The sequence below is a fragment of the Sorex fumeus genome, unplaced genomic scaffold, assembly GCF_029834395.1.
Source record: "Sorex fumeus unplaced genomic scaffold, SorFum_2.1 ptg000044l, whole genome shotgun sequence".
Taxonomy (NCBI): Eukaryota; Metazoa; Chordata; class Mammalia; order Eulipotyphla; family Soricidae; genus Sorex; species Sorex fumeus.
The window spans coordinates 49,611,962-49,630,912 of record NW_026606101.1 but is presented as its reverse complement, the minus strand read 5'-3'; the positions used below and the strand labels follow the sequence as shown (position 1 = coordinate 49,630,912).

The 18,951-nt window shown below is 47.2% G+C and overlaps 1 protein-coding gene across 9 annotated transcripts in view; it reads right to left on the bottom strand.

Moving 5' to 3' along the window:
* YEATS2 (YEATS domain containing 2) overlaps positions 1–17,412 on the bottom strand; it is a 93,814-nt gene extending 76,402 nt beyond the window's left edge. For all 9 annotated transcript variants that reach the window (XM_056121945.1, XM_056121947.1, XM_056121949.1 and 6 more), the window contains exon 1: positions 17,305–17,412. The gene's annotated coding sequence lies outside the window, so the exon portion shown is untranslated. The remainder of the gene's footprint in view (positions 1–17,304) is intronic.
* Between the last annotated feature and the right edge of the window lie 1,539 nt (positions 17,413–18,951).

Here is an 18,951-nt window from a genome sequence, read left to right as displayed (position 1 = left end):
ACTGTTTTCCCCATGTGTAATATAATCAAGCAAAGCCGTCCTGTTCAAATAACAAGGCTGACTTTTTGACAAATGTTAAAGACCAAAACAAAATGTTCTAAACTTGGAATGTTCTAAACTTTGAAATAAACTGCAAGAGAAAAATATTACATTATGTAATTAGAAAGAAAAATTAAGCAAAATAATCACACGAAATACTTAGCAAAGGGTCATGTCAGTAAAGACTCTAGAACTCTGTTTTCCTAACACTACAATTAATAATAAATGGTCAATTACAGTGTGAGGGCGTAAAATCTGATAAATAAGACACCAAAAGAGACACGTGGAGTAGGAGAAACAGCAGTACAGTGGGTAGGGCGCTCGCCTTGCACTCGGCCGACCAGGGTTCAGACCAGGGTTCAATGGACCAGTGTTCAATCCTCGGCATGCCATATGCCCCCCCTCCCCCCAAGCACCGCCAGGAGTGGTTCCTGAGAGCAGAGCTGGGATTAACCCCTGAGTACTGCTGGGTGTGACCCCAAACCCAAAACAAAAACAAGACACATGTTGTGAAACATCTCAAGAGGAAATCCAGAGCCACACCCCGAGTCCTTGGCATCCAAGTGTCCAATCCTGAGTTCCAGTAGAAACGCTGCTCACAGACAACTTTCGCACAGGGGACGAGCAACGCATCGAACCCAGGACCTGCCTCTCGTGAACAACACCATGTTCCTTCACTACAGGTCTGAGTGGAGGCAGGTACAATCCACTCTCCTCGCTGTGAGCCAGAGACATTTCAACCACGATGGGGGTCAGAGAAAGCTCCAAGGGAGGAGAGTATGCTTTGACCAGATTTCAGTCAAATCTCTACCAGAGAAGAGTTTCCGGATCACCCGATCGAAGCCCCCCCTCTGAGGTCCCCTTCCCAAATTCCTAGAGGCGCTGAACATATTATTTGTTAGATACATGCCAAAATATGCACAGCCACAGGGAACAAAACAAGGAAAAAGCCTTCACAATCTCTCCCTAGTACTTCCAAGTTTATCTGTTGCTATTGCTGCACGCTCAAAGGCACTGTAAGTGTTTAAAACTGTAAGGCGTAGAACAAGAAACTCAAAGGCTCAGATGGAGAAGGAAGCACCAAATAAAGGGTGTTGGGAGGTTCCTTCAGGATGGAAATGTATGATGAGAGTAAACTATAGACCGAACATGATTGCTACTCAATGCCTCTTTTGCAAACCACAGCACCCAAAAAGAGAGAGAGAACAAGGGGGAATGCCCTGCCACAGAAGCAGGGTGGGATGGGGGGGCATGGGGGTGGGAGGGATACTGGGACCCGTGGTGGTGGAGGATGGGCACTGGTGGAGGGATGGGGACTCGATCACTGTATAACTGAAACCCAAGCACAAAAAGTTGTAAGTCTACAACTGTACCTCATGGTGTTTCACTAATACAAATTTAAGGGGGGGGGGGGGGGGGGAAGAAATGGCTCTCAAACGACTAGAGCGCATGTTTTATATGCAGGGGCCCCAGGCTCTGTCTCTGGCACCTCAGGGTTCCTTAAGCTCCATGCACCAAGAGTGACTCCTCCAGGTTAAACTAGACGAAGTGCCAAGTCATAGACATACAAAAAGGTTGCAGGTGGTGACACGACCAGTGACAAAATAATTTAAGGTAAAAAACATTTCATGTATAAAAACTGCTACTATAAAAGATGATCACAAAAAAAATGTCACACACCAGAGACCAAACATACCGACACAATCTACAAACCATAGAACAAATCAGAAATACAAAAACTGAAGGGTATCATGGGCCGGAGTGATACAGAACAGTGTTAAAGGGGCTTGTCTTGCACGTGGCAGACCCAGGTTCAATCCCCAACACTACATTGTAGCCCTCAGGGCATCACAAATGGTAGCCCCTGAATTAAGAAAAAGATGAGGTGGGAGAGTGGGGAGAAAATCACAAATATGGTAGAATAACTAAACGCCTCTCTCTAGAAATAAAGAAACCAAGAACAGACAAAAATAAATGATACAGGTAATATATAACAACCCAAACAAAACAGAGAATAATCTGCTTGACATAAACACACAAACATGCACAACACACGTACACTTAAGTGTTCAGCTAGCTCTGTACTCAGGAACCACTCAATGTAGTGCTGGGAGAGCCCTGTGTGCTGATAGGGATCAAAGAAGAGTCCACTGAGGGGGAGGCAAGCACCTTACCAGCTGTACCATCTCTCCAGCCACATGTGCTTAATATTTTTAGAAGTTTATTAAAACAAGAAAGTCAATGGGCCAGAGCGATAGTACAGCAGGTAGGGCGTTTGCCTTGCACGCGGCCAACCCAAGTTCAATTCCTGGCATCCCATATGGTCCCCCGAGCACCACCAGGAGTGATTCCGGAGTGCAGAGCCAGGAGTAACACCTGAGCATCACTGGAAGTGACCAAAAAAACAAAAACAAACAAACAAAAAAACAACCAAGAAAGTCGGTTGTTTTAAAGGGAGACTATTGTAGCCATTTTCTCAAACCTTAATAAAACGAAATAGGAAATTAACAAAACATCCTATGGAAATATATTGCACTCTCCTACACAACTCAAGACTCAAAGAGAAAATAAAAATAAAACACAGTATGGCGGGTAGGGCGCTTGCCTTGCACGTAGCTGACCCAGGTTCAATCCTAAGAATCCAATAAGGTCCCCCAAGACCAGCGAGTGGTAATTCCTGAGTGCAGAGTAGGGAGTAAGCCCTGAGCACCATTAGTTCGGCCCCCAAACCAAAAAGATCAAATAAAATGAAATAGAAATAGGCTTCAAAAAACCTTGTTTCCCGAGGATGGCCCCAGATATTTGTATTCCAAAACGATATAACCACGTGGGGCTGAAGAAATGCACCGGGGTCACAACACTTGCCTCGCATCTCACCAACTCTGGTTACGATCCCAGCACCATCAGGGGTCACACTGAGCAGAGAGTCCGGTCTGGCTCCTCAGTACCACTGGCTGAGGTCCAACCGCCGTTCTCCACCCAAAATATATGCCCATTTTAATATTATATTTAAAAAGTCATTAGGCACACAGAAGTCCTATTAAATTTTTTACATACATACATACATACACACACACATATTTTTTTGCATCAACAACACCCTGGATGTGGTTCAAATAGCAGAGCACATGCATGTATCAGACCCTGGGTTAATCCCCACAAACCACATACCACATGGTTCCTAAACATACCTATGGTGGCCCTGGATGGTGGGAGTTCCCCTCCCTTACACACACACACACACACACACACACGTGGTTTTTTATGTCAACTAAATTTTTCCTCCGTTTAAAAATTACTCATGAAATTGTATTCATATATTCCACTGTAACAGATAACTCAAAAATATACACAACAATTTTCTCCCCTAAACTCTGCTTCTTCATCATAGTATAAGCAATTTGCAGTAACAACTTGTTATAGGAAAGCTTCAGATCAAGGTAAATCAAACACACAGAGAAAAGATTCTGGCCTGAGCACTGCTGGATGGGGCACAAAAAGAGAGGGGGGTGGGAGGGAGAGAGGGAGAGAGAGGGAGAGAGAGAGAGAGAGAGAGAGAGAGAAAGAAAGAGAGAGAGGGAGGAGAGGCAGAGAGGGGGGAGAAAGAGAAAGAGGGAGGATTCTGTTGGAAGCCAAGCCTGATAAACAAAACCATTTGAATATGCTCATTTGTTGGCCGACATAACCACTATTTTTTCAACTCATCTGGTAGGGGGAAAAATAGATCTTTAGGTGAAAGCAACTGCAGCCTTACAGTGGCTTAGAATGGTGGAAAACCAACAGCCAGTCTGCTGCTGTGGGCCATTTTCAATGTGATATACAGAGCTGAGCAAAATAGAAAGGCGGAACAGAAAAAAAAGTTTACTATTTAAACGTTCTATATTTTTCTAGGTCCAAAATATCTGTAGCACTGTCCTCCTATTGCTCATGAATTTTTGCTCGAGCGGGCACCAGTAACGTCTCCATTTTGAGACTTCCTGTTACTGTGTTTGGCATGTCGAATACGTCACAGGTAGCTTGCCAGGCCCTGCCATGCAGGCGGGATACTCTCGGTAGCTTGCCAGGCTCTCTGAGAGGTGTGAAAGAATCAAACCCGGGTTGGCCGTGTGCTAGGCAAACGCCCTACCCATTGTGTTATCGCTCCGGTCCTCCAAAATATCTATTTTCTATTATAAAGATATTTCAAAGCTGAGAGTTCCTATGCAATACATGGCTGCCCCAGGATCCATTAGGCCAACTCTAGTGAAATAATGACTTTGCCGTTAGCTTTTATTTTATTTTGTTGTTGGTAAGTGGTTCATTCATTTCTTTTTCTTAAATTAAAAAAATATTAAGGCACTGTGATGTATCAAGTTATTGACAGTTGAGGTTTAGGCATGAAACATTTCAACACCAATCCCTCCGCCAGTGTCAACTTCCTCCACCCGTGCTCCCAAACTCGCATCCCAACCCCCAAGCATCCCACGCCCGCCTGTCAACTTGACAGGCGCCTTGCAAAGCTCCAGTGGTTGCGGCTTAGGTCATGCGTTTTCAGTGTTGCTGAGTCTGTGTTTTGGGTAGGTGGCTACACCACTCACCCATATCACCTGAGGCCTGTTCACCCAATACTTCCCGTTCTCTTGTTCCCCCTTGGTATCTTTCCTTCTCTGTCTTTTCCCTCACTATAAACACTGGGGTCAAGGATGACATAGGCACTGCCCCCTTTACTACAATACTTCCTTTTTTTTGGTAGTGGTGGTTTGATTTTCTTCTGAGTTGTTTTGGGGGACCACACCTGGCCATGTTCAGGGCTTAGTCCGGGCGCTACACTCTGGAATTACGCCTGGCAGGTGAGGGGGATTAGCGAGGGTCTCTGTGTGCGTGGTAAGCACTAGAGACCAGCTGTGATATACAGTTGGATCCCAGCTGTGATATAACTCAACCGGCCAACAAACTTTCTGGACAGAGTGTATCATATGGGGTGTTGAAGAATTTTGCTTCCAAGACCGTGCAGCGCTGAGAGTGGAACCAGGAGTCTCATACCTGCACTTGGTCAAGTGTTCTACCTCTCAGGCACACCCCTGGCCTGGCAGGGAATCATTTAACACAGAAGCTGTGAAGCCACAAAAGGTTCCTTTCCAAGAGAAACAAAAAGAAAACAGTATCTGTCTGTCTACAAACCACATGGTAAGAAAAGGAAAAAGGGAACTGGACCAGATCACAGCGGTGCTGCTGCCCAGGGCAGTCATGGAAAATAAACGGAGCCAAATCTGCACATTTCACGGAACAGGGACTGCCCACGGGGGCTCCCAACTGCCTGTGAATCCTAAGAGCTAAGCCTTCCTATCAGGAGCTTCCAGACTAGGAGGGGAAAATACCTCAAAGCACATACGTAAGAAAACTGATCTTTCTTTAGATGGCACTGCCTACTCTAGAAAATCAGCACATCTACAATAACCTAATCACTGCTGAACATTTCTGGAATTAGACAGACTGATGGTTACATAACTTTGTGAAGATCTTTTGAAGAGTGCTGAATTTGGTGTTGGGGATGCAGCTCACAGACAAACCAGTATGTCTTGAGCGTGTGTGTGAAGGTTTGGAGTAGATCCTTGGCACTCCCCCCCGCCCCCACCGAAACCCCCACCCCCCACACACACCCCTCTACTGAACTTCAGTGAATTCTACCATATGTAAATTAGAGCTAACAAAGTTGTTGCAAAAAGTAAGTGATGGAATGGAGGTACAGCTCAGTAGTAGAGCACATGCCTTCTCTGGGCAAAGCTCTAGACTCACCACCAAAAAAAAAAAAATTACAATAATTATCAATGACAAATGCAGTATGTATTGACTTCTGACAGAAACCTACTTACAGAGCACCCTCCCCCAATTATCTGTATGCACAATGTGTACACTTGTGGAAGTCAGCTGAAGAATCACATTAGAAAGCCTGGCTGGGGAAGTGCGGAGTATGAAGGGTCATGTCAACATACCACTTCTAAATGTATCGTATCGTAAAGTATCTCAACTAGTCAAAAATGCACTAAAAGTAGCAGGAGTGGCTCAAAGGACCAAGCACATGCTTTGCATCCAGGAAGTCCAGAACTGACCTTGTGGGGCATGGAACCCTGCCCAGAGAGACCCCCAGAGCATCTAGAGGGTATGGTGTGCACCTATACTAAAAACCAGAATGCATCAGTGAGGCGTACAAAACGCTCAAGTGTTAGTAATTTTTTAAAGCTGGATGGTAGCTAGGAAGATATCTGTTGTTTCATTATTCCTTTTTTGATACTTTAACACATTGACACGAGTCCTGCAATTCCTGTTAATTAAACCGGGCTCAAGTGTGAGCCACCAGTGCTATGCACCAATGTCAAAGTGTTTAAAGCACGCTACCAATGACACATGCTCCTTAGCACGCGATGTGTGTTCCACTATCTGAAAATCACAACAGGGACTGGAGTGATAGCCTAGTGGGGAGAGTGACTGTCTTGCACACAGCCAACCAGGATTCGACCCCAGCATCCAATCCTGATGCATCACCAGGAGTGATTCCTGAGTGCAGAACCAGAAGTAACCCCTGAGCATCGCCAGGTGTGGCCCCAAAACCAACCAGGCTGCCTGTACACCTTGCATGCGGGATGCCTGGGGGCCCCCGGCACTCTCTGATCCTCCAAGCAGAGTCAGAGGAGCCCCCTAAAGCACTTGAGGCTTAGTGCCAGAACCCAAACTCCAAAATCCAGTTAATGCTGAAACTACAGTACTTTATCTCAACACAAGACCTCATGTACTTGTCTAAGTGAGCAACAAGGGTGACAGCTTGTGAGTTACTGTCAAGTGGCAGGAGGGAAGCCTACCAGCAAGGAGCTGGGGTGGCCATGGTCAGCACGGCGCAGGACAAAGCAGCCAGTGAGGACACTGGACGCCGGGAAGGTTGGCGCCTGCGCGCAGCTGATGCAGTCCCTCTGAGGTCTCTGCAGCAGCTGCAGTGCTCTACATCCCCCGCCAGCATTTCTGGCAGATGAAATCACACATAATCAAACATGAAATTCACATTACCCTCAAATAGCTGTCTAGTTATAAATGACATGGGAACAAATTTGTGTTTCGCAGAACAAAACAGACCATACTACCGTGAGACTGTAATCTACCATTTAAAGAAAAACAAAACTGTGGAGTGGAAATATCTCTAAAATAAATTGCAGCATGAAAAAAAACCCCAAAAAACCCGAGATTCAGAACACTGTATTAAACTAAGAGAGAGAGAACAGACAAAAGAAATACTGGAATACATTTGAGTCAGGTTTTCTGTAAGAAAAGATTAAGTCCTCCTAAAGAGGCTACAGTGGGCAAGGCATTTGCATTGCATGCAGTTGACCTCGGTTTGATCCCTAGTACCCAGTCTGGTTCCCCAAGCCCACCATAAGTGATGTCTGAGTGCAGAGCCAGGAGTAAGCCTTGGCATTACCCTTCTACCAAAACAACAACAACAAAAACCTATGAACAATAGCTTTCTGCTTTCTTTTTTTTTTCCTGCTTTCCATTTTAATCCAGACTACAACGTTTGAATTTTATAGCATGTATGCACACGCATCATTTGAGGACAACTGTTTTAATGTCTTTCTGGTTTCTCTTTACTCTCTATGTTAAAAAAAAAAAAGTATAACAGAATGTGAAACTAGAACTTGCATGCATTGCTAATCAGAGTGGAAAGAGAACAGCCACTTTAGAAAAGTGGAACATTCGTTTTTTCTCTTTTCAGTGCTGTTGTTGGGATGGCCCGGATCTCAAACACACCTAAGTGATGCTCACCAGGATGATGCGATGCATCAGGTGGCACTCACAGCTGTGGTGCTCAAGATGGCCACAAAGAATGGAGGGTGCTCACCACTGGCTGTGGTGCTCATACACTGAGCTCAGCAGTTTCCTTTTGTTTTTGGTTTGTGAGATCAGGCAGGCACCTTACCCCTATAGTATTAGTTCTCATGTCTCAGCTTAGCCTTTTTTTGTTCTTGTTAAATTTTTAGGCACACCTAGCCACACACAGGGGTTACTCCTGGCTCTGCACTCAAGAATTACTCCTGACAGGTTCTTGGAGGAACCATGTGGGATGCTGGGGATCGAACCCAGGTCAGCAGTGTGCAAGGCAAGTGCCTTGCCTGCTGTAGCACCAAACTGCTTTTGGCCTTTTTAAATGTTAAAGCATACTCTACTAACATATGACCCAACCAGAGAGAACTATTAAATACACGGGGGGAGACGCTGTCACAGAGGGTGGAGAACACGGCCTCCAGTTCTGCCCCTGGTACCCCATGACCCCGAAGCACTGCCAGGTGTGGCCCTGGTGACACATCACTGGGCCTGGGCACAGAACCGTCAGACCTGCACGGCCTGGCCAAGCATGACTGGAGGTGGTCCCGTGACCCCCGTGGACCTCGAGAGAGACACCTGTTCAAAACAAAACAAAGCACATACAGAATAGAAACCTTCATACTCTGCTGGGGGAAATGGAAAATGGTGCAGCTGCTGAGGAAAACAGTTTAGCAGTTTTCCAAAAAGATAAACGCATTTGCTTTTTGTCTTTCTGTTTAAGGGGACGGTGCACACCCAGCAGTTCTCAGGGATCACTCCCGGCAGGGTTCCGAGGACCAACTGGGGTGTGCTCAAGGCAAGCACCCAACCTGCTGCAATATCACTCTGCCCCCAGAGATAAACACATTCCTGAGCATCCAGAGCCAGAGCAGCATATCTGAGCTGTGGCGGGGCCCAGCTGTGACCCACAGGCTGCCTGGGCACAGCCTGAGCATCCTCTAGGTCAAGTCCAACACAGAATTAAGGCATGACCTGTCAATTCCATTCACTGGGCAGCCAAGAGGCCTGAAAATACACATCCACACAAAATACTGTACCACCAGACCCATTCCGGTGGGACACAGATTAGCAGGCAATGCCCAGACTCAGACAGAGCCCTACGCACTATCTCTGGGCCCCCATAATAACATCATTTACAACAGGTAGAAACAAACCCGAACTCTGTCCATTGATGACTGGATAAACAGAACATGGGATAGCCATATAATGGAGATTATAAAGCAAAACAAAAAAAGAATAGTCTGTAGTTACTACACGCGACAACATGAACATTTGACAGACTGTACTGTACTAAGTGAAAAAAAGCCAATTTATAGAAATAAAAAACCCACAGGTTATAAAATTCTATTTGTATGAACTGCCTGGAAAAAGAAAGTGGTTGTCAGGAGCTTCAGGGAGTGCGGGGGGGGGAGACTGGAACTGGCTGATAATAAGTGTGGGCTCTTTCCTGGGAGAAAGAAAGGTTATGGAATTCTGAGACTGCTGGATGGCTGGACAACCTTATGAACATACTATCGCTCACCAAATTATTTTAAATGGTGAATACTGTAAGAAGTATACATACAATTTAGATTCATATAAAAATAAATTTTTCTCTCTTTTTTAATAAATAAAAAAATAGAAGAATGGAAGTGGTATTACAGCAGGCAGGGAAGGCTCTTGCCTTGCACACAGCTCCACTCACAGCACCCCATATGGTTGTGATCACTCTCGGGAGTGATCTCTGACAGAGTCAGTAGTAAGGATGAACACTTCCCGGTGTGACCCAAAATCCAAAATAAAAAAATTTAAAGGGAGGAAATGGAGAGATAGTATAGGGCATGCTATAGTACTTGCATGCAGCTGACCCTAGTTTAATGCCCAGCACTGCATATAGTCACCAAGAGTGATCTCCCAACACAGAGTAAGACCTGAGCATCGCCAGGTGTGGTCCAAAAACAAAACAAAACAAAAACTTTTCTTTTTGGGTCACACCCAGCACAGGGGTTATTCCTGGCTCATGCACTCAGGAATTACTCCTTGGCAGTGCTCGGGGGACCATATGGGATGCTGGGAATCGAACCTGGGTCGGTCGCGTGCAAGGCAAACTCCCTATCTGCTGTGCTATCACTCCAGCTCCACAAAAACATTCTAAAGCTAAAGTCCCACCAACTCATCTTGGTCTCCTCGGCGTGCAGCCTTCACTACCAGCCCCCCAACAAGTTTCCCCACAGCTCAATCAGCATCAGATAAGCAGAGCAAACAAGCCTTGGCCAGGAGAGCTAGTTCTAAGGCTCCCTGTCTGCAGCCATCAAACTCACATGCCTGAATATCTCACGGTTATCTTCCACCGGGCTCCGGTTTCACCTTCTCTTTCCCAACTAAACCGGTGTTGATCCTTCAAGAATCGAATTATAGCCTGACTCATCCATGAAGTGTACTCCAGTCTTCAGAAACGTTCCCTGCTCCCCCAACTCCCACAGAACACGAGACAGAAACTATCCGCTTCATGAATCTTGTTTTCTATGAGGGAGAAGTGAATCAATCTTTGCCCTCGTTGTGTAACGATGTTAAAAAACAGGATGAAAGGAGAGCACGATTAAAATGCGGAGCCAGAGCAACTAGGACAGCAGTGGGGGTGTTTGCCTTGCACACAGACTACGGTTCGATCCCTGGCACTCCATACGGTTCCCTGAACACTGCCAGGAGTGACCTCTGAGCAGAGCCAGGAGTTGGTCCTGAGCATCACCAGTGTGGTACAACCCCCCTCCCTAAAATAAATAAAAGGGGGTAAATTGGAACCAATTTCAGAAACAAAATTCATGGCTGCAGAAAAGAAAAGCCATTTCTAAGAATCTATCCTAGGGCCAGAGCAATAGTACAGCAAGGATAGGCGTCTGTCTTGCCAACCTGGCCTGGATCCCCAGCACCACATATGGGCCCCTGAGCACCACTACCAGGAGTTAAGTACTGCATGCAGAGCCAGGAACAACCCCTGAGCATTGCTGGGTGTGACCCCAAAACCAAAGAATCTGTCCATCTATCCTAATGAAAACTCTCAAGGCTGGGCCATAAGTCATCATATGTGGGTTCACATATACACAACTTAAATGCTGGGTGTCCATTTCCCATATATTTTATAACAAATAGAAGTGGAAACAGTCTACAACAAGTTAAGATTGCATCCACTGAATGACTATATATATGGAATGTTACAATCTTTGATGTAGAAGTCCTAATGATTTTACACCAAAGATTGTCAGAAGAAATAAATTCAGCAAAATACAATGTCCAATAAGCACATGAAAACACATTCAACATCACCACTATTTGTCACATCCTTTTTTGTTTTGGAGTACCTGTGGGGCTGTGCGGTGACAGGGATGCAAGCCGGACTACCTGTGCACACCGTGCCCAGCCCAATGTGCTAGCTCTCTGGCCTCAGCACCATGACAATCAGTGACAAGAAAAGCAAAACCACAATGAAAGCAAAACCACAATGAGGAAGCCAGAGGGTTGAACAGTCGGTAGGGCGCCTGCCTTGCACGTGGTCAATTTGGATTTGATCTCCAGCACTGCATATGGTCCCCCAGCACTGCCAGGAGCGATCTTAGAGTACAAAGCCAGGAAAGAAATGGAATACTGCAGAGTGTGTCCCCAAAACAAAAACCACAGGGAGGCATCATTGCACACCCAATAGGAAGTCTACCCCCAAAGAAGACAAACAAGTGATGGTGAGGATGTAGGAATGTAGGAGCCCGGGATACTCTTGGAAGAAATGCAAAATGGAGCAACTTATAAAGAAAACAGTGAGAGTTCTGCAAAAAACAAACAAACAAAAAAAACCCAAATTCCAAATGGTGGGCGATAAAGAAGCATCAGAATCTGTGAACTGATCCAGAGACCCAAACTTATGGGGGAGGGGTTGTGCAGCTGGGGTTGGGGGTAGGGTCTGAGACAATGGGGGGCAGAGGGGGCGCGCATGACATGACACTCTTGGGTATGGGTGGAGGGATTGGTGCTGGAATGTTGTATGCATGAAATCCAGTCACTGATGGTACTGTAAATCAAGGTGACTAAAATAAAATTAATTTCTATTAACAATGGACTCAACACACTGACCAGCAACCCCATTTCTCAGTGTATACCCAATAAACTGAAATCATGAACCCAAAGATATTTGCAGCCCTACATTCTCAGCAGCACTACTCAGAACAGCCCAAACGAAGCAGCACAAGAGTTCACACCTTCAGAGGAATGAATAAACAAAATCTGATATCTACATAACCTGGAAAATTATTCTGCAGTAAAAAGGAAGAAAGTTCTCTTCGTTTGAACACAGCACGGAAAAAGGGAGGGGATGTAGAATTCTAACACTCACTACCAATAGGATGAGCCTAGAGGACATGACTCTCAGTGAAATAAGTCACTGACAAGCAGCTACACCCTGTATGATTCCACTTATATAAGGTACTCAAAATCAGACAATAGGACAGAAGCTGCTGACTGAATAGCTTCAGAGCCCGTGGGTCTAACTGAATGCGGGGGTCCTTTTCAGATAACTTTATGATTATCAATAATGTTTGATTTATATACCTATTTTATATACCTACATATGCAAGGCCAGCTAAACATTTTTCAAATAGAGTCACAATTGGAAAAAGTTTAATTAGCCCTGGTTTAATAAATCAGTTTTCTACGGCTGAAATGACAGTATGACCCAGCGATGATAATTCTTGGTATCTTAACTCCCCCAAACACAAAAACATTAATTTGGAAAGATATATGCACCCACATTCATTACAACATACAACCGCCAGGATTGAGAAACAATCCCAATGTCCAAGAATAGACGAATGGGTAATGATGCAGTACACAATGGGACATTACGCAGTTCCCAGAAAAGATGGAATCGGGCAGTTTGCTGCAATTTGATGAAGCTGAAGGGTAACACCTTAAGTGAAAGTCAGAGGAAGGACAAATACTGGATGACCTCTCATCTATGGAATAGACAAAACAACAGGACAGACAATCTCCAACAATGACAAACAGATGGTCTTGATTATGAAATGTATCCCCAGTGTGGGAGACACTGAAGGGGCCACTGGTGGAGTGCAGTGACTCACAATGCTATGGCCATGCTACCCAAACTATGATCTAAAATGTGTTTGAAAGTGTTGATAGTTGCAGTGTTATTAATGTATGCAACACTTAGAGATGTTAAGCTGGGCAAGAGATGGCCCAACGGGCGGGATGGCACGCACTACATGCAGGAGGCTCAGTGGATCCGGGCACCACACGTACCCTCTAGTGCAACCCCTCAATGCTGAGCTGGGGGCTGGAGCAACAGCACAGTGGGTAGGGCATTTGTCTTGCATGCAGCCGCGAGTTCAATTCCTCCGTCCCTCTCGGAGAGCCCAGCAAGCTACCGAGAGAATCCCCATCATCCCACAGGGTCCCCCAAGCACTGCCAGGAGAGATTTCTGAGTACAGAGCCAGGAGTTAACCCAAGCATTGCTGGGTGTGACCAAAAAGTGCAAAAAACAAAATAAAAAATACTGAGCTGGGAAGTAGTCCAAAATAGAACAAAAATTTTAAAAAACTGAAGCGATAGCACAGCAGGTAGGTTGTTTGCCTTGCACACAGCTGACCTGGGTTTGATTCCTCTGTCCCTCTTGAAGAGCCTGGCAAGCTACCGAGAGTATCCTGCCCGCACGGCAGAGTCTGGCAAGCTCCTCATGGCGTATTCGATATGCCAAAAAAAAAAAAAAATACAGTAACAAGTCTCACAATGGAGACATTACTGGTGCCCGATCGAGCAAACCGATGAACACGACAGTGCTATAGTGCTTTTTTGCGGGGGTGGGGGGAACACACACACACACACATTCCCAAGCAGTGCTCAAGGTTTACTCCAGTCTCTGTGCTCATGGTTACTCCCGATGGGCTTGGGGGACCATATGTGATGCTGGGGACAGAAACCAGTTCAGCAAGTGCCCTATCTACTATCACTTTGGCCCTCAAAAAAAAAAAAATTTTTTTTTTTATGTAGGAGTACTGCTATTTATTCAGCCACTGATTAGTTGATTGAACAAAAACTTTTTTAAAAGAAAAATAAAAAGTGATAAATTCTGTATGCGTACTTTACCACAATTGAAAACATATACACAGGAGTAAAATTTGTATTTTTTTCATTAAACATGTTCTTTCTGATAAAGCATTTGCAATAAACCCAGGTATTCCCATACAAGAAAGACTTACAGGGAGAAAATTCTGCAGGCTCAATCTAGACACAGACACAGACACAGACACAGACACACACACACACACGTTTGTGAGCTGTATCTGGTGATGCTCAGGATTCACTCTGTGCTTAGAGATCATTTCTGGCACTACTCAGGGAAACCATAAGTGGTACAAGGATCAAACCAGGGTTGGCCACTTGCAAGGTAAGCGCCTTACTCCCTATGCTCTCTCCCCAGCCCAAGTTACATATCTACCATATGAAAAACCTGACAATCAACTAGAAAATAGTATACACGGAAGATGCACACAGGACAGGAACAAAAATTCCCAAATGGAAAAAAAACGTGAAAAACATTAAAATACTAGTAACCAAAAGCTAGGGGGAAAATATCAAAATAGATTCTACTTTCATTTATCAAATTTCATTTGGGGTGAAGGTGAAAATGATCTGTTCACAGCTGGGCAGGAGAGAGGAGTTCAAAAGGCTAGGAGTGCATACCTTGTACACAGAGGTACCCAGATTGATCCCCGCATCTTAAACCATTGCAAACCCCACTCCACCCATCCCCTAGGTATGATTCTAGCTGAGCAAAAGCACCCAGAACAGAGCCAAGCATCACTGGCCATAGCACAGCAGTGACCGGCCTGCTGCCCCACTGAAAGGTATTCAGATTTATTTACTCTTAAGTCACTGGTCTCCCCTTAAAATTCCGGGACTGGAGTGAGAATGCAGCAGGGAGGGCGTGTGTTTGCCTTGCACTCGGCCTACCCAGGTTCGATCCCTGGCATCCCATAGGGTCCCCAGAGCACTATCAGGAGTAATTCCTGAAAGCAGAGCCAGAAGTAACCCGAGTGTGGCCAGATGTAACCCAAAAGGGGGGGGGGGGGGAAGAGATTCCTCCCTGCTCCCTCCTATTTTCACTTCCCACTTCTGAACTCCAGAGTGATGCCCATGACTGAAACTAGTAACCTCCGAATCCACTGAGGCCACTTCAACAGCTCAGAAGCACCATTAAGAGCAACCAGTTGTCCACGTTCCAGAAACTTTTTTTTTTCTCTGCGCTTCTATGACAGGCAGCTCCTGCTTTCCCCCCCACCTCCACTGGCTGTTTCTCCCTGGACTCATCATTTCTTCCTCTGTATTGGGTGACAGGCCTCCATTTTCACCCCTTTCCTCAGACTGGGAACTGAAGTCAGGCCACTGTGCCCCACTCCCAGCCTCCGCTGACATTCTTTCCAAGTCACCTATCTCATAGTCCCTACCCTCCGACTGTCATCTCTATAACGTGCTCCTTTTTGATGATTTGCTTGTGGGCCACATCCAGTGGGGGCCCAGGGTCTACTCCTGGCTCTGTGCCCAGGGATCACAGCTGACGAAGATAGAGGACAGTGGGGACTGAACCAGGGGGTCAGCAGCTACAAGGCAAGCTCCCGACCAGCTGTTCTCTCTCCAACCCCAGGAGGCACCCCTTTCGGAGAAGCTGTTCTCAACAGCTGGAGTCTCTCTCTTCCCTGAGTTCCAAGCCTGTGTGGGCAACCGTCTTCTCAGCATCCTGACTTCGTATCTCATATCCATCTCAAATGTTGACATACCAAACGCACTCATCATTTTTCCCCCACCTTGACATTTTTCTCTTCCATTCCTCTGGGCAAATATCACCAATTACCTGCAGCCATGTGAAACCTGTCGAAGGAAGAGCACCCTCCTTGTACCTCACCAATCCATTTCCAAGTGTTGTCTTTTTTTTTCCCCTTCTGCAGTGCCCAGGGTGATGCCCAGGGCCTCACACAGGCAAGGGCAGTGCCCTACAACTGAACCATCTATAGTCTGTGTCCCCATGTTTTCCCATTTAAGTTTTTTTGGGGGGGTGGGTACCACCTAAAGCCTCCATACATGAGACTTTACACACACGCAGGCCTACTGAGTCACATCTCCAGCCTTCAAAATGCATTTTGAACCTTTCCACTCTTCTCCCTCTCTCCACCCCCTTGGACCAACCTAGTCCAAAGGACTGTTATAACAGAGCATCCAAACTGCCTCCCAGCTCCCACCCAGGCGCACGTCCTCAGCTGGACATGGAGACTGTGCTTCTTGCTCTTCAAAAACCTTCCAAGAATTCCAGTACAAACGTCAGCCCAATCAGGTCATCATCTGTTCCTATCTCTGAAAGAATACGCTGCCCCTCCCCCAAGGGAAAAAATCCACTCAACGATACGATCTCTAGACTGTCCAAGTACGGGTCCTTTTTCTCCTTTGGACATTTTTGGTTCGTTTCCGAGTTTTCTATGAAGACTTGCTACTTGCTTAACATAATGATGCCCCCCCCCATCCTTAACATAAGGATGAGGAGCATTAGATTGCTAATCATGCATGCATTTCACATGGTAACAAGGGAGTGGAAATTTGCAGGCAAACACACACACACACACACACACACACACACACACACACACCCCGCTTCCAAACTTCGATGAAAATGCGAGCACACGCGACCTATTCCAGGTTTGAACCAAATTACATTCACGATAGAAAAAAAAATTTTTTTTCTTAAAGATTCTGGTCTAAACCTCATTGTCTTCTGCAATCTGGCTGCAACCCGCCAAACCAGCCTTTATCTTCCAAGTACTCGCCCGGCTTCGCACTCCAACCCCGCAGCGTCAGTCTCGCTCCTCGGGGGGCGCAGAACGCGGGCATCCCCCGCCCCCACCCCGGGGTCGCCCCCAATCCTGCAGCTCCTCCCCGCCCCCTCTCGGAGGGGGCCCGCGGGGTGGGCGACAGTCCGGAGGGGGATCCCGGCGGCATTCTGGGCTCCCTCACAACAAACGGTGCGGGCGGGCCCGTCTCACTCCTCGGCTGCGCCCCCCGACTGCCCAGCTAAGCCCCCTGACCGCTCCGGCCACTCCGGGGGGCGCCCAGGAACCCCCCCCCGCCCGTCCCCTCCGTGCGCGCTGCGCCCCCTCCCGCGCGCGCGCGCCCCCGGCCCCATTCCGGGCTCCCTCCCCGGAGACACCAGACGAGACCCCCGACGCGCCCCCGGCCCGCGCCCCGGGGCCGGCCCCGCGCGGGGTGGGGGAGGGGCGGCACGTGCCCGCGCGCCCCCGCCCAGACAAAGCCCCCGAGAGCGGCGCGCGCGCCCGGCCCGGCCCGGCCCGACCCGCCCGCTCCCGCCCGCTCCCGCCGGCGCTCACCGTCGCCCCGGACCTCCGGCTCGAGCGCGGCGCGGGGGCAGGCGCCGGCGTGGGCCCGCCACGAGGCCCCAGCGACCCCGCAGCCCGCGGAAGCACAAGGCGCGGCGGAGCCCGCCCGGCCCCGCGCGGCCGCCGCTCACGTCAGCAGCAGGGGCGGGGCGCGAGCGGCGACGGCGGCGGCGGCGCGCGCGCGTCTGGGGGCGGGGCGAGCGGGCCGGGGGCGGGGCCGGAGCTGGGCCGGCCCACACCTTGCACTGCTGCTTTCTTTGGCCAACTGCTCATTTTCCTTCCTGGAAGATGGCGAGGTTCTCCCCGGCATTTGACAGAATATTCATTTTGCCCGCATCTCTGAAGCTCCCCGCACAGTAGCAATACATGCAGTCTGTCATCGTGTGAAAGAGAGAAATCTTATGCCAAGTTTTAGTGATGGGTGTAGGAATAGATTACTAATCTATTTTGCAGAGGGAGAAACTAGGGCACAGGAAGACTGACATCTGGGAACTCCTGTTTGCCTCCGATTTATCTCCTCTGACTACTCGCTTCCTTTTCCGACATTCCTCTGCCACCCAACCTTAGATCCCATCCTCCTTCTGCTTAGGACCCCTTCCAGCTGGTCTCCGGGGATCTGTTTCTGGAATGCATCAACCAGTTTTCACTAAGAGAATTGTAAAGAGTTACAATTGGAGGAATGGAGAGGTAGTATACTGGGTAAGACACTTGCTATACACACTTGCTATACACACTGCTCTACACTGATCTGGTTTTGACCGCCCCACACCATATCCGCCCCACACCCTGAGCACTAAGTCAGGAGAAAGCAAAAAAAGTATCACTGAAGTTGGATGGTAGGTCTAGAGGGGGGTTACTTTTTTTTTAATTACTTATATTTAACAAATGTTATCAATTTGGGGATATATTTCATTGTATTTTAAAGGATTTGCTCATATTTCCAATAGCAAACACTATGCATTGCATAATATGTACCCTTAAAAAATGTAACTAGTTCAATGAAGCCCAAAGCAGGGTAATTGGAAGAATAAGCAACATTGACAAACCTAGGGCCAGAGTGATACTATAGCGAAGAAGCGTTTGCCTTATCTGTGGTGAACAAAGGTTAGATCCCCTGCATCCCCGAGCACCGCCAGAAGTAATCTCTGGGTGTACAACCAGGAGTAAACCCTCAGCATGACCAAGTGTAGCCCACAAACCAAGAATAAATAAATAAAAACAAACAAACAAAAAGTAACTTTGACAAACCTTTAGCTAGGTTCATGAGGGTGAGGGCGTTCTAATAAACAGCATCAGAAATGAAAGAGAAGTTACAACAGACACCACCGATTTACAACGAATTACGAGAGAAAGCTACTACGAACCACTTTAAGTCACTAAATTCTTGAACCTAGAAAAAAATGGACATATTTGAATATTCATCAACCTAGAAAAAAATGGACATATTTGAATATTTGAATTGAATCGTGAGGAAATATGGGGCTGGAGCGATAGCACAGCGGTAGGGCGTTAGCCTTACACACAGCTGACACGGCCAACCCGGGTTTGATTCCTTCACCCCTCTCGGAGAGCCCGGCAAGCTACCGAGAGTATCTCGCCCGCACGGCAGAGCCTGGCAAGCTCCCCGTGACGTATTCG